This window comes from Rhinoderma darwinii, chromosome 3 (genome assembly GCF_050947455.1).
Source record: "Rhinoderma darwinii isolate aRhiDar2 chromosome 3, aRhiDar2.hap1, whole genome shotgun sequence".
Classification (NCBI taxonomy): Eukaryota; Metazoa; Chordata; class Amphibia; order Anura; family Rhinodermatidae; genus Rhinoderma; species Rhinoderma darwinii.
This window is the reverse complement of record NC_134689.1, coordinates 74,344,864-74,368,923: the sequence shown is the minus strand read 5'-3', so window position 1 is coordinate 74,368,923 and position 24,060 is coordinate 74,344,864.

The following is a 24,060-nucleotide window of genomic DNA, read 5'->3' as shown; positions in this document are numbered from 1 at the left end:
AGGTACGAGTGAACCTGGTTGTTTAGGTGCTGGTGATGGTGAACATCCCTTTGGTGACTGCGATGTGTGTCAGGTCGGGATATTGGATGTAAAAATGTTGTCGTCATATTTTCCAAACTGAATTGGCTGCTGCTGCTGCTGCTACCGCCGCCTATTGCAGAGGTAGCTCTGCCAGAGGCGGTGGAACGATGAGACAGTGGGGAGCGGAGAGTGGCCCCCCGGTCAGACATGCTTGCAGCAGGTGTTTGCCGTTTGAAAGCCGTGACAAGCTGGCTGCATAGCTTCTCTCGATAATAAGCCAATTTTGCCTCCCTCTCAGAAGGCGCAAAAAACTCCCCCATTCTGGCTTTATACCGAGGGTCTAAAAGTGTGGCTATCCAGTACTCATCTCTGCTTCATGCTAACAATACGACAGTCAGCGCGCAAGTAACGAAGCATACAGCTCGCCATCCTGGCCAGCGTTTCAGAGGGCCCGGTTGGTTCCATCTCCGCCCCTTACTGCCATGGTTGTCCATCATCAAGGTCGTCAGACTCGTCATCATCACTGTCATGTTGTGCGGCTGCCTCGTCCCCTATCCCTTCCTGTGCTTCCATCTCCAAATCCAGCTCCTCTTCAGGTCCTGTTTCCTCATCCTCATCCTCCTCTTCCTCTTCCTCCTCCTCCTCAACATCCATAGCCAGATGTGATCCTTCCTCCATCCTTTGCTGAATCATCGGTGTGAGCGTTTGCTCCAGAATTAATATCAGCGGCATAACATCGTTCATTCCGCTAGCGTCACGGCTCACAAATCGTGTCTCTTCAAAGGGCCTCAAAACGCGATATGCGTCTCTAACCAGCTGCCAGTGCCTGAGCTCGAAATTACACTGGCTCCAAATGCTGCCCGTCTGCTGCATCAGGAAATCATTCACGGCTTTCCGCTGTTCGTACAGACGGTCCAACATGTGCAGTGTGGAATTCCAGCGTGTTGGAACGTCGCAAATCAGGCTGTGTTCTGGGAGATTGTTTTGACGCTGCAAGTCCAGGAGGGCGTGCTTAAATGCATACGAACGTCTAAAGCGAACGCAAACCCTCCTGGACATGGCCAGCACACCCTTCAAAGCAACATATGACTTTAAGAAGCGTGTTATGACCAGATTGATCACATGTGCCATGCAAGGAGCGTGTCTCAGGTGACCTAGACACAGTGCAGCCACAACGTTCTTCCCGTTATCAGAGACAACATTGCCCAGTGTGAGTTTCAGAGGAGACAGCCAGCGTGCGATTTCCTCCTTGATGCACAGCAGAAGCTCCTGCCCTGTGTGGCTATTCTCGCCCAGGCTCAGCAGGTGTAAGACAGCGTTGTGGCGCTTCACCTTGCACCTATGAAAAGAGGAGGGAGGAGGAGTTGAAGATACGCTGTGTCCTGTCGGGGACGGGAAGACCTCAATTGAGGAGGGCAAGGAGGAGGAGTAGGAGGAGGAGGATGGTAGGCGCCTGGTGTCCGGAGTTGAACCAGAAAGATAAAAGCGTGGAGGTGGTAATGCCTGGCATTGCTGCGGTGGTGCATCGGACTGCAAAATATTTACCCAGTGGGCCGTGAAAGACATGTACTGTCCCTGCCCATAGTTGCTGCTCCACGTGTTGATGGTGGCATGTACCCTGCTGCACACAGATAATTGCAAGGACTGGCCCACCTTTTCCTCCACGTGCTTGTGCAAGGCAGGGACAGCTGTTTTGGAGAAGTAATGGCAGCTAGGTATTCGCCACCTAGGCTGAGCGCACGCCATCAATTGCTTGAAGCCGGCGGAGTCGACCAGATGGTACGGCAGCGACTGCACCACTAACAACTTAGCCAGGTGTGAATTAAGCCGCACGACAAGTTGAGAGGACAGAGCAAAGTTCTGCAGATCTCCAGAGAGGTCAGTGGTGTAATAATCTGCAGAATATATCACTATGTATCTGTCAGGAAGTAGAGAGGACAGAGCAATGTTCTGCAGATCTCCAGAGAGGTCAGTGGTGTAATAATCTGCAGAATATATCACTATGTATCTGTCAGGAGATAGAGGAGCAATGTTCTGCAGATCTCTAGAGAGGTCAGTGGTGTAATAATTTGCAGAATATATCACTATGTATCTATCAGGAGCTAGAGGAACAATGTTCTGCAGATCTCTAGAGAGGTCAGTGGTGTAATAATCTGCAGAATATATCACTATGTATCTGTCAGGAGGTAGAGGAGCAATGTTGTGCAGATCTCTAGAGAGGTCAGTGGTGTAATAATCAGCAGAATATATCACTATGTATCTGTCAGGAGGTAGAGAGGACAGAGCAATGTTCTGCAGATCTCCAGAGATGTCAGTGGTGTAATAATCTGCAGAATATATCACTATGTATCTATCACGAGGTAGAGGAGTAATGTTCTGCAGATCTCTATAGAGGTCAGTGGTGTAATAATTTGCATAATATATCACTATGTATCTATCACGAGGTAGAGAAGTAATGTTCTGCAGATCTCCAGAGAGGTCAGTGGTGTAATAATCTGCAGAATATATCAGAATATATCATTACTGTCGTGGAAATCCATCGCTCAAAATATATTAGACTGAAATTTATACGAGTCCAAACAGACTCTCAAGGCCAGACTCCATTAGTCAGTATCCTAATTAGGATATTTCACCGATATATATCGAGAGAGGAGAAGAAAACACACAGACACGCTGATATGTTCGAAATGCTCCTCTAAAGGATTTATTACCAGACTCAAACTGTTAAACTGAAATTCAGAAGGGGTGTAGGCTTGAGGTAAACCAATCAGAGACAATGTAACAATATTTGTTATTCAGTAAAAAGCATACAATAAAATACATCCCAGATACATCATTATAATTCTTCTGCTTAGCAGACAGTATCACACATGCTAGGCCCAATTAAAAGGTTAATTGGGAAAAAATGTCTTATAGTGTTTTTCGATAAAGGTCACTTGAACTGGTATCATTTAAACAGTTAACCGATGAATGGCGCTGTTTACGTGGAATTTATCCTGCGGCCTAATGTACCATGTAATGTATTTAAATTTTTTTTTTTAAAACACCTACATTTTGTGGGGTGAATTGAAAAAAACCCTGTAATTCCTCCATTTCTGTTTCGATTTTACAGTGTTCATCGGGCGGCATGAATTGCATGATAACTTGATTCTGCGGGTCGTTACGATTATGGCGATACCAAATTTATATAGTTTTATTTTCTTCTTTCCCTCTCCCCTTCTTCTACTTCTCCCCCCACTTTTTTTTTAACTATTTCTAAGAGGTGCTGTGCAGGATTAGAAAAATATGGCTGCTTTCTTCCAAATACAAATGTTTATGAAATAAAGAAGATTCCATATTAGAAGGTTTTACTGCCACATTCAGCGCCATATTTGATGGGACTGAGGACCTTGAGCTTGACTTCCCCACCAATACCGACCTGATGTCATTTGGAGGTTCTAGCAGGGAAACCCTTCACCCCAGACACCTTCTTCATCACAGTGATGCCATCCTCTTCATACAGGTTGTCTTCAATAGAGGGGTGCTTCCAGCAGGAGATCCCCCTCTATTAGCCAGAGTGGAGACTGGTGCTACAAGGAGGCATCTGGAGGACCCGTCTCATCCGTGGATCGCCCATTAATTTTAATGGGTGCCCAGGAAGAGAGACATCCGCCTAGCCAACCAGATCAGCCGATTTATGTGTTTTATGTCCTTTGTTCATTGTATTGTCTTTCCTTCAAAATCTGAGAAAACGTACAAATTCTGTTACAAATTCTATTTTGGCACCTTCTAAGCCCAGAGGAAGGGCAATACTTCAGCCATGGTTTCCCTAGAGGTTTCCACCACAGGGGTTTTTTCCTTTCCTGCGTGCTGGAGGGTGACTCTTCGTGAGTCGGAGGTTTGCCATTTTGGGTTTGGTCATATAATATAATAAAAGTTTTGACTATTTAACACCCAGTTATAATGTTTTGTGTCTTTATTTTGCAATCTTTGGTTTGGGAATTGGGATTCTGGGTCTATCACATATCACAAAATCATAAGGCCGGACATCTACTTCCCACACTGACATAGAATGGAGACAACAAGCGTTGCAGCACAATTAAGTGTACACATCCTTACATTAAGATATTGTATTACGGTCTGTAGCCTTTGGGGGGTGGGGGGAATATATTAACCTTTCTACAACAGTTTGCTAGCGTAGAAAAGTCACAAAATGCGCAAATGTCAAAATTTTTGGGGGCTTAGCAGAAATGGCCAACAATTTTACTATCATTTACGCCAGTAACTGATGTAAATTATAGCAGAAATCTATATGTATAATGCGGCCCAGATTTATCTCTGGGGGGCGTAACAAGGCAAAGGTCCGTGCCAGACCCATACCTCCCCCCAATCAGACGGTTTTCCCCCCCAATCAGACAATAAAATACATTTAAAAAATGTAATTTAAATGTACAACAGGCCGCAGCACGTAGAAAGTACTGATGGCAGGCCGCGTTGCAGCTAAAAGATGCGACACATTTATTAAGAGTCGTTCGCCTGTTAATAAATGTGTTGCATCTTACTCCAGCAAACTGTTTAACCCCTTCCCGACATTTGCCGTAAATGTACGTCATGGAAAGCATTGACTTCCCGCAAAATGCCGTACATTTACGGCAAATGTTTGGCACCGGTACAGAAGCTGAGCCGGTGCCATCATCGTCGGATCTCAGCTGTATCTTACAGCTGACATCCGACTGTAATGGCGGATACCGAAATTAGCTTCGATCCCCGCCATTAACCCCTTAAGTGCAGCGCTCAAACGCGATCGCTGCACTTAAGGTGTTTGCAGCTCATCGGAACCCCAGCAATGAAATTGCCGGGGTTCCGGTGGCTGCAATGGCAACCGGAGGCCTAATACTGGCCTCCTGGTCTGCCTAGCACCGAAGCCGGTCAAGATCCGCCCGGCGGCGGAGCCTGATCGGATTCCGAAGCTGCCGGCAAGATGGCGCCGGGTCAGGAGCTGATCCGGCGTCATCAGCGGTGGAAGTCAGCTGTACTGTACAGCTGACATCCACCTGTAACGTCAGGAACCGGAGCTAGCTCCGATCCCTGCCATTAACCCCTTCGATGCAGCAATCGAAAGCGATTGCTGCATCGTAGCCGTTACTAGCAGATCGCCAGCCCTGACAAGCAATCAGGACTGGCGACTACTGTTATGGCAACAGGAGACACAATGGTCTCCTGCTCTGCCATTACGGAAGCCGATTTAGGCCCCGCCGTGAGGCGAAGCCTAATCGGCTTGCTGTCATTGAATGACTGACAGATCTAATACATTGCACTACATAGGTAGTGCAATGTATTAGAAAAAAAAAAATCTGACCGTTGGACCTCTCAAGTCCCCTAGTGGGACTTGAGAAAAAGTGTAAAAAAAGTATAAAAAAGTGTAAAAAAAAGTGCAAAAAATAAAACTTTGAAAACAATAAAAGTTTCAAGTAATCAAATAAAACACAATCCCCCTTTTACTCTTATCAAGTCCTTTATTATTGAAAAATAATAATAAACCATAAGTATTTGTTATCGCCACGACCGTAACGACCTGAGGTATCAAAATATTATATTATTTATTGCACGCGGTGAACAGCGTAAAAAAAAACGTAAAAAACTTTACCAGAGTTTCTGTTTTTTGGTCACTTTGCCCTACAAATATTAGAATAAAAAGTGATCAAAAAGTCGCACGTATCCAAAAATGGTACCTATAAAAACGATAGCTCGTCCCGCAAAAAACAAGCCCTCATACACCTCCGTCGATAAAAATTTTTAAAAGTTATGGTTCTCACAACTTGGCGACAGAAAAAATACATTCTTTTTACAAAAGTAATTTTATTGTGCAAAAAGTTGTAAAACATAAAAAAGTGCTATAAATTAGGTATCGCCGGAATCGTACTGACCCGCAGAATAAAGTTAACATGTCATTTATAACGCATGGTGAACGCTGTATAAAAAAAACTAAAGAAACTGTGCCAGAATTTCGTTTTTTTGTTTACCTGGCATCCCAAAAAATAGGATAAAAGGTGATCAAAAAGTTGCATGTACCCCAAAATGGTACCAATAATAACTACAGCTCGTCCCGCAACAAACCAGCCCTCATACCGCTACGTCTATGAAAAATAAAATTAGTTATGGCTCCAATAAGTCAGGAAATAAAAAAATATGCAGTTGTGCCCGAGGGGAACATTTCTTCTGTTTCAAGAGGCGATTTATCAAGGACCTAAAATTAGGGAACCAAGAAGGGGAGAGCCCAAACATATCCGCTGGAAGCGACGGTGCCCGTATTATACCAGGACAACACTTTCCCAGCAAAATTCCCCAAACTACAAAAGCGCGGAGTGTGGACCAAAAGAGGCATAAGAAAGGACGCCATTTATCAGTGCGACACCAGCCTGTGCAGAAAGACTTGCTTCACAGCGTAACACACATCTATGGATTGTTTTTATTTATTTTTTACCCCATTATTATACCACCTGACTATGCCCCTTATATACTCCGCCCCGCTTACATATACCCCCACATTATAAATGGAAACACCAGCAATACTCAAACAAATATAGTACCAAGCAAAATCCGCTCTCCAAAAGCCAAATGGTGCTCCCTCGGCTCTGAACCCTACAGCGTGCCCAAACAGCAGTTTCCTTCAACATATATGGCATCGTCATACCCAGTAGAACACTATTAACAATTTTTGGGGTGTTTGTCTCCAGCGTCATAAGCTTGGCATGACATATTTGCCACTGAATGGCATATCTAGGTAAAAATATAAATTTTTAATTTGCACCATCCGCAGTGCATTCATTTATGGAAAAGACCTGTGGGGTGAAAATGCTCACTACACCCCTTAATAAATGCCTTGAGGGGTGCAGTTTCCATAATAGGGTCACTTCTCAGGGGTTTCTTTTTATTATTTCACATCTGAGCCTCTGCAGTTGTGAACCAATACTTTGTAAATCGCCAAATTAGGCCTCCACTCCGCATGGTACTCTTCACTCCTGAGCCCTGTCATATGTCCAGACAAAAGATTAGGGTCACATGTAGGGTGTTTCTAAAACCGGGAAACACTGCATAATAATTAGAGAGCTGTCTCGTTATGGTGGCACAAGCCAGGCACCACATATTGGCATATCTATGGAAAAAAATCCCATTTTCACTCTGCAACATTGAGTGCACACTAATTTCTACAAAACACCTGCAGGTTTAAAATGCTTACTACACCCCTTGGTAAATGCATTGAGGGGTGTAGTTTCCAAAATGCTGTCACTTCTAGGGGGTTTCCACTGTTTTGGGCCCACAGGCACCCAGAAACCAATCCAGCAACATCTGCACTCCAAATGGCGGTCCTTCCCTTCTGAGCCCTGCCGTTTGCCCAAACAGCAGTTTATGACCACATATGGGGTATTGTCGTACTCGGGAGAAATTGCTTTACAAATGTTGGTTTCTTTTTTTCCTTTATTTGTTGAGAAAATTAAAAAGTTTGCGCTAAAACTACGTCTTATTGAAGAAAAAGGATTGTTTTTATTTTCACTGCCCAATTCTAATAAGTTCTATGAAACATCTGTGGGGTCAAAACGCTCACTACACCCCTAGATGAATTCCTCAAGAGGTGTAGTTTCCTAAATGGAGTCACTTTTTTGGCGTTTTCATTATTTTGTCCCCTCAGGGGCTTTGTAAATGTGACATGGCCTCCGCAAACCATTCCTGCTCAATGTGATCTCCAAAAGCCAAATAGCGCTCTTTCCCTTCTAAGCCTCGCCGTGTGTTCAAACAGCCGGTTATTACCACATGTGGGGTATTGTTTTACTCGGCAGAAATTGCTTTACAAATTTTACGGTGCTTTTTATCCTTCAGTCCTTGTGGAAATGAGAAAAAATTAGCTAAACCTACATTTTCTTTGAAAAAATTTAGATTGTCATTTTTACGGCCTAATTCCAATAATTTATGCAAAAAACCTGTGGGGTCAAAACACTCACTATACCCCTAGATAATTTCCTCAATGGGTGTAGTTTCCAAAATGGGGTCACTTGTGGGGGGTTTTGACTGTTTTGTCCCCTCAGGTGCTTTGTAAATGTGACATGGCCTCCGCAAACCATTCCTGCTAAATGTGAACTCCAAAAGCCAAATAGCGCTATTTCCCTTCTCAGCCATGCCGTGTCTCCAAACAGCCGTTTATTACCAGATATGGGGTATTGTTTTACTCAGGAGAAATTGCTTTACAAATTTTGCGGTGCTTTTTCTCCTTCAGTCCTTGTGGAAATGATAAAAAATTAGCTAAACCTACATTTTCTTTTAAAAAATTTAGATTTTAATTTTCACGGCCTACTTCCAATAATTTATGTAAAAAACCTGTGCGGTCAAAATGCTCACTACACCCCTAGATAATTTCCTTGAGGTGTGTAGTTTCCCAGATGGGGTCACTTTTGGGGGATTTTCACTGTTTTGGAACCGCGAGAGCCCTTCAAACCTGACATGGTGCCTAAAATATATTCTAACAATAATAAGGCCCCAAAATCCACTAGGTGCTCCTTTGCTTCTGAGGCCGGTGCTTCAGTCCAGTAGCACGCTAGAGCCACATGTGGGATATTTCCTAAAACTACAGAACCTGGGCAACAAATATTGAGTTGCATTTCTCTGGTAAAACCTTCTGTGTTATAAGAAAAATTGTATTAAAAATGTATTTCTGCAAAAAAATATGAAATTTGTAAATTTCACCTCTACGTGGCTTTAATTCCTGTGAAATGTGTAAAGGGTTAAGACATTTTCTAAATGCTGTTTTGAATACTTTGAGGGGTGAAGTTTTTAAAATGGGGTGACTTTTTGGGGGTTTCTAATATATAAGGCCCTCAAAGCAACTTCACAACTGAACTGGCCCCTGTAAAAATAGCCTTTTGAAATTTTCTTGAAAATGTGAGAAATTGCTGCGAAAGTTCTAAGCCTTGTAATGTCATAGAAAAATAAAAGGATGTTCAAAAAACGATGCCAATCTAAAGTAGACATATGGGGGATGTTAATTAGCAAGAATTTTGTGTATTATAACTGCCTGTCTTACAAGAAGATACATTTAAATTGAGAAAAATGCAAATTTTTGCAATTTTTCGCAAAATATTGGTGTTTTTCACAATTAAATACTGAACATATTGAGCAAATTTTGCCAGTAACTTAAAGTGCAATGTGTCACGAGAAAACAATCTCAGAATCGCTTGGATAGGTGAAAGCATTCTGTAGTTATTACCACATAAAGTGAAACATGTCAGATTTGAAAATGAGGCTCTGTCAGGAAGGTCAAAAGTGGCCAAAGAGGGAAGGGGTTAATAGGACTGGTGTATGAAACGCCAGTATTAATGGGAATGTGTCGCTAGAATTTTATTTTATTTTTTTCAGTTAAACAGTTGGTATATAAATGATTACTTTTGTTTTAATTTTTTTAATATTTTCACAAGTCACAAAATATTATAAATTAGATTCTAATTTATAACATTTCCATGTGCTGGTCACTAGAGGGAGCAATACCCAAAATTGCAGCATTGGCATGTGGTAAAGCAACCTCATTGCCTGATGCTGCAAATTTGGAGTAGACACACTTGCTCTGCCCCAGCACACACCAATAAACATACCTACAAACTTTCAAGTATCTAATCTAAGTAATCTCCGCCCACACATACCCGGTTTAGCCCACTCAATATTATGTTCCCATAGGACCCCCCACACAGTATAATAACAAATAGCTGCCCCCATACAGTTTAATGCTTCCTTAGCTACCCCTAGTACCAGTGCGCACATATAAAGTGCCAGTGCCCATATAGATAGTGTCACACACATTGCCCATGTAGATGGTGCCATCTCCCCCAGGGATTCCACTCCAGGAGGAGCCCCTGCCGTCACTGTCTATATATGGACAGTAACGTAAGGCATTCCCTATAGGAGCAGAATCCCTGTCCAGAGCGTCGGCCACGCTGTGGCCAGGGATTGCACTCCAGCAGGAGCCCTTGATGTAATTGTACATATATGGACCGTGACATCAGGGGTTCTGCCTAGGAGCGGAATCCCCGGCCAGACCATCGGCAATGCAAAGGCAGTGGATTCCGCTCCAGGAGTAGTCCTCGACGTCAATGTTCATATATGGATAGTGAGTCAAGGGTCTCCGCACTTAAAGTAGCGCTGTGCCCGGGAATTCCTCGGCAAGTGGTACTAATACAGAAGCAGGGAGAAGACGATCCCTTACATTAGCATTGGATTCAACTGTATCTGCATCCTGAGGACGCAGATACAGTTGACACCAAGACATATCACCGGCCGCTTGGGACAGCATAACACCGCCCGGAATCCTGGACTGTCCTGCTGTATCCGGGACGGTTAGGAGGTATGCAGTAATTAGGACCATACATATGCCGCAGATTCCACAGTAAATGCTTGTTCATTAGCCTGCAAAGGAGGAGCTGCTCAGTTTGCCATTAGGGTGATGACTGACGGATAAGGCCTCGTTCACATCTGCACTATTGTCTCTGGTAAAATCACGGCCCCCCGCCTGACAAAGCCAATGGAACCCACTAAAGTCAATGGGCTCTGTCGGCAGGTGGCGGTGTCCGTTGTGCGACGGAACCGTTGCTTCCGTTATTCCTTTGTTCTGCACCACTGACGGAGCAGAACAACGAAACACACCAATGCAGGTGTGAACAGGGCCTTAGAGAGATAACTGAATACAGCAGCTGGCCATAAATTGAAATACACTGCAGGTACAGAAGACAAATGGTAGACCAATTAGAAATGTGATTTATTTGCAAAATACATACAAGGCAATTTAAAAAAAAAAACAGTGCAAATGTGTACATAGTCATTAAGCAATCAGGAGGCATATTTTCAGATTCTGCTGGACTTCTCCCATATACCGGCGTATAGGTATCCTATTGGTCCACGGTGTCCTCAATGCCCACCCCATTTACTTCTTGTTTAGCCACAATGCCCGCACGCCACAGCAAGCTGACAGTGCCCGCCCTAATGGTATATACAGGGGTGATGGAGATTTTATACCGAGATAATGGTGGGCTGGTACATGGTACACGGATAATGGTGGTTATATATGGGGATGATGGCTGGTATATACAGGGATGATGGGAGTCCCTTATATAACCCCCATATTCCCTGTATATTACCCCCAAAAGGAGAGATCCGCAGCACAGCGCAGTCCATAACTCATTGAAAACTATTTTATGTTTCACCCATCCCACCCATCGCTGGATGTGGGTATACTAGGACACATGACTAATATGATAATATTTTAATATAGAATTGTACATCCTAGTATAATAGCAATAGAAAATTAGCTTACGAGGTTTAGAGTTATAAAGAAAATAGATCCGGAGTACTAAAATATAACTTTTACTGATATGAATAAAAATAGGTATAAACAATCATGAGATGAACATAAGGAACCTATTTGCCAATACTGCATACAATGAATTATTTTCCATCGTTTCAAGTTGTTGTCAGAAATTCTTTTGACAGCAGAAAGTAATCAGTCCACCTTTATAAGGTTTTCAAATTTTACAATTTTTAAATGATTCTTTGGATCACAGATGGAGGAAAAAGAATAATGGGGCAGTTGCCCTCCTACCCCGTATTTTTCGGTTAGTAGTCCTCCATATTGAAGTGTCCCGCAATGATGTTGCGTCCTCTCTCAGATGGTAAAAAAAGCGACAGGTAGGTCTCCCTACGCGTTTCCTGCTGACCAGGCAATTCCTCAGGGGAGATAGGTCAATAAAGCAGAAATGTCCAGAGTCGGGGCTTGCTGCTTGAAGTGTGATTGTCGATTCGTGTGGAGAGGAGTGCTCTGTGATTCAGAGCATGTTGAATCGATGGAGCAGTAAATTTCAGTTTACTGCTCAGCTGTCGTTTCTTGCACAAGGGAAAACTCAATGGTTAGAGTAGGTTTGCAGTGGCAAAAAAGAAATCCTTTGGTTAAAACAACGTTGCAGTGGCAAGTAATGTAACCTTCCTGGTAGGAGGCAAACAGAGAACGCCTGTCCCTGGCGTGTACCGTTGAGGTTTAGAGTTAGTTATATGTCGAAATTTTGATCTAAGGTATGCGCACCGTGACGGGCTGTAGTCATGTAGACTGAACGCTTACAAGATTTGAATACGCTGTGACGTGGCACATTGGGTCTTGTGAACGTGGTATACAGGTTACATCAACACTTTCATGACGTATCTTGTGGTTCGCGCTTGGGCATTGGAGATGAAGAAAACTGGAAGTCAATATGGCGTTCTGGGCCGGATGAAGAAGAAAAGAGAACATGAACGACTCCAATCTGAGAAGATGTCACCTGTGAGTCACTGAATTTCACTGCACTGTTTTCACTTACACTACCGTTCAAAGGTTTGGGGTCACCCAGACAATTTTGTGTTTTCCATGAAAACTCACGCTTATATATATCAAATGAGTTGCAAAATGACTAGAAAATATAGTCAAGACATTGACAAGGTTACAAATAATGATTTTTATTTGAAATAATAATTTTCTCCTTCAAACTTTGCTTTAATCAAAGAATGCTCTTTTTGCAGCAATTACAGCATTGCAGACCTTTGGCATTCTAGCTGTTAATTTGCTGAGGTAATCGGGAGAAATTTCACCCCATGCTTCCAGAAACCCCTCCCACAAGTTCGATTGGCTTGATGGGCACTTCTTGCATACCATACGGTCAAGCTGCTGCCACAACAGCTCTATGGGGTTGAGATCTGGTGACTGCGCTGGCCACTCCATTACAGATAGAATACCAGCTGCCTGCTTCTTCCCTAAATAGTTCTTGAATAATTTGGAGGTGTGCTTTGGGTCATTGTCCTGTTGTAGAATGAAATTGGCTCCAATCAAGCGCTGTCCACAGGGTATGGCATGGCGTTGCAAAATGGAGTGATAGCCTTCCTTATTCAAAATCCCTTTTACCTTGTACAAATCTCCCACTTAACCAGCACCAAAGCAACCCCAGACCATCACATTACCTCCACCATGCTTGACAGATGGCGTCAGGCACTCTTCCAGCATCTTTTCAGTTGTTCTGCGTCTCACAAATGTTCTTTTGTGTGATATAAACACCTCAAACTTCGATTCGTCTGTCCATAACACTTTTTTCCAATCTTCCTCTGTCCAATGTCTGTGTGGTTTTGCCCATATTAATCTTTTCCTTTTATTAGCCAGTCTCAGATATGGCTTTTTCTTTGCCAGTCTGCCCTGAAGGCCAGCATCCCGGAGCCGCCTCTTCACTGTAGACGTTGACACTGACGTTTTGCGGGTACTATTTAATGAAGCTGCCAGTTGAGGATCTGTGAGGCGTCTATTTCTCAAACTAGAGACTCGAATGTACTTGTCTTGTTGCTCAGTTGTGCAGCAGGGCCTCCCACTTCTCTTTCTACTCTGGTTAGAGCCTGTTTGTGCTGTCCTCTGAAGGGAGTAGTACACACCATTGTAGGAAATCTTCAGTTTCTTGGCAATTTCTCGCATGGAATAGCCTTCATTTCTAAGAACAAGAATAGACTGTCGAGTTTCACATGAAAGCTTTTTTTCTATTTGGAGAGTTTAATCAAACCCACAAATGTAATGCTCCAGATTCTCAATTAACTCAAAGGAAGGTCAGTTTTATAGCTCCTCTAAACAGCAAAACTGTTTACAGCGGTGCTAACAAGGGTTTTCAAATGTTTTATAATCATTCATTAGCCTTCTAACACAGTTAGCAAACACAATGTACCATTAGAACACTGGAGTGATGGTTGCTGGAAATTGGCCTCTATAAACCTATGTAGATATTGCATTAAAAACCAGTCGTTTGCAGCTAGAATAGTCATTTACCACATTAACAATGTATAGAGTGTATTTTTGATTAATTTAATGTTATCTTCATTGAAAAAAAAACCTATGCTTTTCTTTCAAAAATAAGGAAATTTCTAAGTGACCCTAAACTTTTCAACTGTAGTGTATATGGTCTGCAGAATGCCTGTGTAGGACTGATATCTGTCACTATATGGTGGGAAAATTGGTCTTTGTTTTACTACACACATTTTTAGTACACAATTAAGAGTGTTCACATTATTTCTATATAGTTGAAGTGTAGACCCCCAAGAATTATTTCCTTTGGTGGGTCCAAGGTACCTCAGTCAGACACTGAGTGTACACATCCTTGCATTAAAATATTGTATTACTGTCTGTAGCCTTAGAGGAGAATTTATTAACCTTGCTAAGCCTCTTATCTGGCATAGAAAAGTCCCAAAAGTCGCAATTTGCGGGAAAGTTTCTGGTCAGTTTACGCTGCCTTTGGCACTTTTTTGAAAAGTGTGTGGTGCTTTGCGGAAAGGGGCGACAATTTTACTATCATTTACTCCAGTAACGGGCGTAATGTAAAGCAGAATTCAAAGCCAGCTCCGAGCTAGTGTACAATTTTACATTAAGTGTGTAACAAAAGGCCTAAGCCAGAACCCGTATTTCCCCCACTAATCAGACTGTCCAATCAGACTGTCTTGTGCCACAAGACATGTATTGCCCACCCCCCTAAAAGAAAAAAAAAGATATATATATATCTGAGACAGTGTATCTTTAAGGATATATTCACACGCTGTATTTTCAGGCATATTTTCGGGGGGTAAACGCCTCCAAATACGCCTGAAAAATCGGTAGCCCAACGCCTACAAACACTGCCTATTGAATTTTAAAAAGGCACGTAAAAAGAAGGAGCATGTCACTTCTTGAGCCGTTTTTGGAGATGTTTTTCATTGTGTCAATGGAAAATCAGCTCCAAAAACATCTAGAACTAAACACCTCAAAAAACGTCTTCAACTTCAAAAACGGCTGTAACTCAAAGGCTGTGTTCTCTGAAACAGCTCTGTCATTTTCAGCCATTTTTGACTTTGCGTGTGAACCCTAAGACTATGTGTAAAGGGTTTGCCAGACACAGGTTCTGTGTCGACGCCCGGGGTTAATCAGCCTTCATCAGCTCCAAGGTCTGCTAGAGTTACGCAATCTGTTACCACTCAGGCTGGCAAGCTGAGGAGAGGGAGAACCTATCACAGCCTGGCCTGACGGTTCTAGCTCCCGCCCTTGGTCTATTTTTACCCTCACTTGCAGCATGTTCCTTGCCTGTGATTGTCTGTTTCCTGACTCTGCAATTCTTGCTATTTACCTTTTTGACCGCTGTTACTTATTAACCCTGACTTGACTGACTATTCTCCTGCTCTGATTTGCTACTTCGTACTCTCCTGGTTTGTCTCGGCTCGTTCACCACTGCCTGTTGCTCACGGTGTTTCCGTGGGCAACTGCCCCTACCTCCCCCTTTTTCTTCTGTGTGCCCTTGTCTTGTGTTGTCTGTCTTGCACTTATTGAGCATAGGGACCGTCGCCCAGTTGTACGCTGTCACTTAGGACGGGCCGTGCAAGTAGGCAGAGACTGAGTTGCAGGTAGATTAGGGCTCACCTGTCCGTCTCCCTACCCCGTTTCATTACATAATCACAGGCCCTATACCTTTTCTTACCATGGTCCCTGACTCTACTATGGACCCCCTTGAGGCCCTGGCTCAGCAAATCCAGGGTCAATCCCTACAGGTCCAAGACCTGGCTCAGAGGTTTAACCAGCTTGATGCTACCCAGGTAGTGCCCTTCACCTCACCTCTTGAACCCCACCTAAAGTTGCCTGACTGGTTCTCAGGGGACCGGAATACTTTTTTCTCTTTTCAGGAGAGTTGTAGACTCTATTTCCAATTAAGACCCCACTCCTCAGGTTCTAAGAGCCAGGACGGCCCCCAGGAATGGGCCTTCTCTTTGGCTCCTGACGCCCATGAACTTTCTTCTGTTGACCTTTTTCTATCTGCTCTCGGGCTCATCTATGACGAGACTGACAAGACTGCCTTTGCCGAGAGTCAGCTGGTGACCTTACGTCAGGGTAAGAGACCCGTTGAGGAGTACTGTTCTTACTTTAGGAAGTGGTGTGTAGCTTCTCGGTGGAATGACCCTGCCTTGAGGTGTTCGTTTAAATTGGGTCTGTCGAACGCCCTGAAAGATCTGTTAGTTATCTATCCCACTTCAGACTCTCTATATCAGGCTATGGCTTTAGCGATACGTCTTGACCGACGTCTCAGGGAACGACGACTTGAACGTTCTGGTGCCTTTACCTCTGGCTCCCCTATGATGGCTCCAGAGGTTCCATTGCTTCGTTCTTCCACGAAGAACTCGGATGAACAGATGCAACTCGGGGCCTCCGTGTCTCCCCAACAACGTAGAGATTTCAGCAGGAAGAATGGTCTTTGCTTCTACTGTGGGGATGACAAGCATCTATTGAAACTCCTGTCCCAGGTGCAAGAATAAGCAGCCGGAAAACTTCCGCGCCTAAGTGACCATCGGGGAGGTCGCTTGGGCGCACAGGTATTTCCCGCAAACATGAAGCCTAATAAAATCTTGCTTCCCTTTCAGGTCTCTTTTGATGGAAGGTCTGACACCGGCAGTGCCTTTGTGGATTCAGGTTCTGCTACTAATATTATGTCTGTGGAATTTGCTATGTCTCTAGCTATGCCATTAATTGATTTGCCTAAACCTGTCCCGGTAGTGGGTATTGATTCCACTCCGCTTGCTAATGGTTATTTTATGCAGCATACCCCTGTTTTTTAACTAATTGTTGGCTCCATTCATTTGGAGCAGTGTTCTGTGTTAGTGATGCAGGGGTTATCGTCCGATTTGATTTTAGGCCTTCCTTGGTTGCAGACGCATAATCCCACTTTTAACTGGAATACTGGTGATCTTACTAAATGGGGTAATGAATGCATGATGTCATGTTTTTCTATTAATTTGGTTTCTCTCGTTGAGGAGGTGAACACTCTACCTGAGTTTATTCAGGACTTCGCTGATGTCTTTTCTAAAAGGGCCTCCGAAGAGTTACCTCCTCATAGAGAGTACGATTGCGCAATCGATTTGGTACCAGGAGCTAAGCTCCCTAAGGGTAGGATATTTAATCTCTCTTTTCCTGTAGGTGAAGCCATGAGAGAATATATCCAGGAAAGCCTGGCCAAGGGTTACATTCGCCCCTCTACTTCTCCGGTAGGTGCTGGCTTCTTCTTCGTAGGGAAGAAGGATGGTGGTCTTAGGCCATGCATTGACTACCGAAGCTTGAATAAGGTCACTGTAAGGAACCAGTATCCCCTTCCTCTGATTCCTGATCTCTTTAATCAGGTTCAGGGGGCCCAATGGTTCTCTAAGTTTGATCTACGGGGGGCGTATAACCTTATCCGCATCAAAGAGGGGGATGAGTGGAAGACTGCGTTTAACACGCCCGAAGGTCATTTCGAATACCTCGTCATGCCCTTTGGGTTGTGTAATGCTCCCGCGGTCTTCCAGAATTTCATAAATGAGATTTTAAGAGACTACCTGGGGTTATTTCTTGTAGTGTACCTTGATGACATACTTGTGTTTTCCAAGGACTGGTCCTCCCACATTGAGCATGTCAGGAAGGTGCTCCAGGTCCTTCGAGAAAACAAACTGTTTGCAAAGACCGAAAAATGTGTGCTTGGGGTGCAGGAGATACCATTTTTGGGCCAAATCCTCACTCCTCATGAATTCCGCATGGACCCTGCCAAGGTCCAGGCTGTGGCGGAATGGGTCCAACCTGCCTCCCTGTAGGCGTTACAGTGCTTCCTGGGGTTTGCTAATTATTACAGGAGGTTTATTGCTAACTTCTCGGTCATCGCTAAGCCTCTTACGGATCTCACTCGCAAAGGTGCTGATCTCCTCCACTGGCCTCCTGAGGCTGTCCAGGCTTTTGAGGTCCTTAAGAAGTGCTTTATCTCGGCCCCGGTGCTGGTTCAGCCCAACCAAATGGAGCCATTTATCGTGGAAGTTGACGCATCCGAGGTGGGAGTGGGGGCTGTCTTGTCCCAGGGTACCAGGCCCCTCACCCATCTCCGTCCCTGTGCCTACTTCTCCAGGAAGTTTTCGCCCACTGAGCGTAACTATGATATTGGCAACCGCAAACTCTTAGCCATTAAATGGGCATTTGAAGAGTGGCGCCACTTCCTGGAGGGGGCTAGGCACCAGGTAACGGTCCTTACCGACCACAAGAATCTGGTTTTCCTAGAATCTGCCCGGAGGCTTAACCCGAGACAAGCTCGATGGGCGCTTTTTTTTACCAGATTCAACTTTTTGGTTACCTATAGGGCTGGGTCTAAAAATATTAAGGCCGATGCACTGTCGCGTAGCTTCATGGCCAGCCCCCCTTCGGAGGAAGATCCTGCTTGTATTCTGCCTCCTGGTATAATCATTTCTTCTATTGATTCTGATTTAGTCTCAGAAATTGTGGCTGATCAAGGTTCAGCTCCCGGGAACCTTCCTGAGGACAAGCTGTTTGTTCCCCTGCAATTCCGGCTAAGGATACTTAGGGAAAATCATGACTCTGCACTATCTGGTCATCCAGGCATCCTGGGTACCAAACACCTCATTGCTAGAAACTATTGGTGGCCTGGGTTGCCTAAAGACGTTAAGGCCTACGTCGCCGCTTGTGAGGTTTGTGCTAGGTCCAAGACTCCCAGGTCCCGACCAGCGGGCTTACTACGTTCTTTGCCCATTCCCCAGAGACCTTGGACCCATATCTCCATGGATTTTATCACCGATTTGCCTCCATCTCAAGGCAAGTCGGTGGTGTGGGTTGTAGTAGACCGCTTCAGTAAGATGTGCCACTTTGTGCCCCTCAAGAAACTACCCAATGCCAAGACGTTAGCTACCTTGTTTGTCAAACACATCCTGCGTCTCCATGGGGCCCCTGTCAATATTGTTTCAGACAGAGGGGTACAATTTGTTTCATTGTTTTGGAGAGCCTTCTGTAAAAAGTTGGAGATTGATCTGTCCTTCTCCTCTGCCTTCCATCCTGAAACTAATGGCCAAACGGAGAGGACTAATCAATCTCTAGAACAATATTTAAGGTGTTTTGTCTCTGACTGTCAATATGATTGAGTCTCATTCATTCCCCTCGCCGAATTTTCCCTTAATAACCGGGTCAGTAACTCGACAGGGGTCTCCCCCTTTTTCTGTAATTTTGGGTTTAATCCACGGTTCTCCTCCGTTTCACCTAGTAGTTCCAACAATCCCGAGGTAGAGGTCGTTCATCGGGTACTGTGCACAGTCTGGGCCCAGGTTCAGAAGAACCTAGAGGCGTCCCAGAGCGTACAAAATACTCAGGCTGATAGAAGACGTTCTGCTAACCCCTTGTTTATGGTCGGGGATCTGGTGTGGTTATCGTCTAGGAACTTGCGCCTTAAGGTCCCGTCCAAGAAGTTTGCTCCCCGGTTTATTGGGCCGTATAAGGTCATTGAAGTCCTCAATCCTGTCTCCTTCCGACTGGAGTTGCCACCATCTTTTCGAATACACGACGTTTTTCATGCCTCCCTCCTTAAACGCTGCTCCCCGTCCTTGGCTTCCTCGAGGAAACCTCCTGTTCCCGTTCTCACCCCTGAGGGGGTGGAATTCGAGGTGGCCAAGATTGTGGACAGCAAGATGGTCCAAGGCTCCCTTCAGTACCTGGTCCATTGGAGAGGATACGGGCCTGAGGAGAGGACTTGGGTACCCGCCTGGGATGTTCACGCTGGGGTATTGGTCAGGAAGTTCCACCTTCGTTTCCCCAATAAACCAGGTCCACTTAGAAAGGGTCCGGTGGCCCCTCATAAAAGGGGGGGGTACTGTAAAGGATCTGCCAGGCTCAACTTCTGTGTATACGCCCATAGGTAATCAGTCTGCACCTGAGTCTATGCCTCTGAGACTGACTCCATCTTCCACCACTCAGGATGGCAGGCTTAGGAGTGGGAGAGCCTATCGCAGCCTGGCCAGACGGAGCTAGCTCCCGCCCTCTGTCTATTTATACCTGCCTTTCCTGTTCCTCCTTTGCTTGTGATTCTTCTTGTGTGGTTTCCTGGCCCAGCTACAGCTTCTGACTATTTGATCCTGCTCCATACTGACCCTGGCTTACTGACTACTCTCCTGCTCTGCGTTTGGTACCTCGTTCACTCCTGGTTTGACTCGGCTCGTTCACCACTCTTGTTGCTCACGGTGTTGCCGTGGGCAACTGCCCCATTTCTCCTAGCTTTGTGCACCCTTGTCTGTTTGTCTCGTGCACTTACTGAGCGTAGGGACCGCCGCCCAGTTGTACCCCGTCGCCTAGGGCGGGTCGTTGCAAGTAGGCAGGGACAGAGTGGCGGGTAGATTAGGGCTCACTTGTCCGTTTCCCTACCCCCATCATTACAAGTGCATTATTTAGGGAAACCAGTCCCCACAGTTGGATAAGAATTGTCGCATATAAGTGCACATTATACTTTAGACTAACACAGACACAAGATAACAAGGGGAAACACATACGGACATAGCACGCAAAAGGTAGGCTTATATATGTGATCAAAAGAGGCAATCCAGCCAGAGAGGCAGATCATTACCACCCCGGAATCCAGACCACACTGCCCAAGTGCGGACAAAGAGCTCAGATTTACCCCGATCAGCAGACATCAACTCCTCCATCCTCATAATTCCGTTCACCTCCGTTACCCATTCCTTCAAAGAAGGTACAGTGCTGGACTTCCAATGACGAGGGATCACTGTTCTTGCTGCGGTCAAAAAATGCCGAAAGACACCCTTTTTGAGGTGTGGGAGTGATCCAGGAACCATGGAAAGTAAGCCAATGGAGGCCGAAGTCTGAACCTCAGTATGAAAAAGTTTGTTACCAAGATCAAAAATGTTTCCCCAAAAGGGACGAAGCTTGGGACAATACCACCAAATGTGCAGCATGGTTCCAGGAGCCTCCCCACACCTCCAGCACTCATCAGATACATTAGGGAATATCCTATGCAGCAAAGAAGGACAGCGGTACCATCTGGTGAGAATCTTATAATTTTTTTCCTGGGTGAAGCACGAGGTCGGTAACTTATGCGCCAGGAAGTAAGATGTGCCCCACTCCTCAGCAGAGTGTCGAGTCCCCAGTTCCTCATCCCATGCGGTAGTGAATGTCAGCTGAGAGTAATCATATTTAGGTAGAAGGATCCCGTGTAAATAGTACAACACATGAGAGGGGGCAGCAGTCAACAACAAATAGTGCTCCAGAGGAGTCTTATCCTGCAGCAATACAAGACGGTCGCCCATGGAAGAAAGATAGCAGCGCAACTGAAAATAGGACCACCAAACTGAACGTCTCCCCGGGCAGGCCTCAGAGACAACAGTCTGTGACAAAATTGCACCCTCAGGTGTAAGAGTCTTAGCCAAAAAACCATCGTCCTGTCTCTCCCAACAGAGGAATGTGTCTACACCCACCGCCGGAGGGAAGGAAGTGTCATCAAAAAGAGGAGGTAGAGGACCTGGACGGTGAACAAGGTCCACCGTAGCAATGATCCGCTCCCAGACTACAAGAAACTGACGTGTGAGGGAAGGCAGAGAAGATGAAGGTCGCTGGAGAGCAGACAACCAAGGCAGAGACGACAGTGCTAGGGGAGACATAGCCTTCTCAATACGCACTTATTGCTTACCCGCACCTGAGCGGAACCAGTCTACCAATCGCATGAGGACCGCAGCTTGGTGGTAGCGTTTAAAATCCGGCAAGCCTGCCTGCCCCCCCTCCACTTTCGGCCGACTAAGGACAGCAAAATGAACACGAGGCTTAGAGGAGCCCCAAACAAATCTCCAGGGCAGTTTTAACAAAAATGCCTGCTATTGGCTGGTCAGAATTGACTGACCAATAGCAGTGATCGCTGATGAAGGGGGGCCGAAACGGCACCCTGGGCGAGTAGTAGAGATGGCCTGCTGTCAGGGACAGCAGCCATCTTTACTTTGTCACGGTGCACTTAGCACCAATGACAGTTTCCCGTTGCGCAGTACCTATACGGCGCTTTGCGGGAAGCACCTCCCGACAGCGCCATATATATATACGGCGATGTCGGGAAGGGGTTAATTGGGCTTCTGTCTCTGCCTCTATCTGTGCCATTTTTGCCCTTCTGAGACCTTCTTAGAAATTCCTTTGCTAACGCTAGCTTATTCCGCATTTGCACGGATTTCTATTAGCTTGTCACTTAGTCTCATTCCAGGCAGTCAACATTATCTGGAAGAGTTTGGTTGACGTTGATTGATGTGACATAACCTCTTGCAAGTGTGCGATGCGGAGTTCTGCCTTCTCTTTGGCGTCTTTCGAAAAGCATCCCTTTTTTGGAGTAGTGGGCTAGCTCTGCTGAGGCTTTATAAATATCAGAGTTACTCAGGAATGTGATGTACTTTGCAGACAGCCGCTGGCAGCAAACATAGGCGGTAGCTAACCAATGCAAAGCTTTGTTTAACTGTACGGTGTCATTGTTAAAGCGTGGAAGTGTGGCTATGTAGCGTTCAGCTCTTTCCCATCTAGGTTGTTGCAGAGCTAGTCTCTGGTTGCCTCATAGTTCTCTCTAATCTTTTGTGTTGGTTTGATCACGCATTTAGATTGTACGTTTTGTACTTCAATAAGCATGACCTCTGCTTCCTGTACATCTGAATTGTCAGAAACATGGTGCATTTGCTTTGGTTCAGCGACCAGAATCCAAAGCTTTTTGTAGACATGTTATGTCTTTGGTTAGAAAAGTACTTTCCCTCTAAGATAGACTTGCAGCTTAGCTTACAGGTGACAAACTGTGGTTAGGAAGCGTATGTGATCATGATTTTTCGCTAAGATGGCGGATGGCTCTAACCTTGCTTGCGGACTATGCGTGTACATGCAGACGCTGTAGATTTAGAGGCTTCTCTCACGTGCATCGGTGACAGAATAGTCAAAGGAAACCTGAGTGTGCGTGGCAATCTCTTGTACAAGCAATGGCAGATAGTGAACTCGCTATACTCATTACCTTAGCGACACCAGTTGCATGTAGAAACCCAGTGAGGGAGGGAAATACATACTTCCCCTTAAGGCTTCATGCCCACTTCAGTCTTTTTCTTCAGGATGCTGGCTGTTTTTCAGACGGCTAGCACACTGACCCATTCATTTCAATGGGGCCATGCACACTTTTTGACGGTCCTGTTGCTCCGTTCCGACAAAAGTAGGGCATGTCCTACTTTGGTCCGAGAGTCTGCGACCGTGAGGTCCATGCAAGCCAATGGGGCCGTCAAAAAATCTGAAGGCACACGGAATGCGTGTGTGTGTGTGTGTGTGTGTGTGTGTGTGTGTGTGCGCGCAGAGGTACACATAGTCAGATACTGCACTAATCGGCAGCCACTTCTGTCAGCTCTGATAGAGAGAATGCGTTGTCTTGGTGACGCGTCCCTCTTCTGACATCCAGTCCGACCGCCCTGGATGACGCGGTCTGAAACGTCATCTCAGGAGGCCGGACTTGAGGAAGAAGCACGCAAGCATTGAGTTCTCGGTAAGTAGTAACTTTTTTTTTGTTGCAGGTTTTTTTTTGTAATGAACCATTAATCTATATTGTGAGCTCCGCTCATGGTATTCCCTGTCCAGCGGTAGTCCTTGTCCAGGGTGCTGAAAGAGTTAAAGGGCTGCACTGATCGGCAATAGCTCTTTCAGCACCCTGGACAGTGAGTACCGCTGGACAGGGAGTAGCATGTGCGGCACTCACAATATCGTGTTCATAGTGTGAACGGGTTTCAGTTTCTGAGAGTAAACTGTACATGGAAATGTACACTGAGTACACACGGGAAAGCACACTGTTCCAATCACGAATAAACGGATCCGTGAATAATGGCCGTGAAAACGGTGATGGAATTGTGCATGAGGCCTAACAGCTATCACGTACTAGTACGTGACAGGTCATTAAGGGGTTAATGTGTTTCAAACCTAACTCAAGAATCAGATGCACCTTTCACAAGAGCAATCTAAACCGGTATATGAAATATGGATCAGGTTATATGGGCATGTTTTTGGGCTCAAGTATTCAGTAACAACCCTCCACCTTTCACCTGTATGTGCCAATTTGTGCATTGACTTTGCAATATAGGATTCATATATATTGCAAACACAATGGGAGGGACTTAACGAGAATCTGTCACCATGGTGCTATGCTGTCCTAT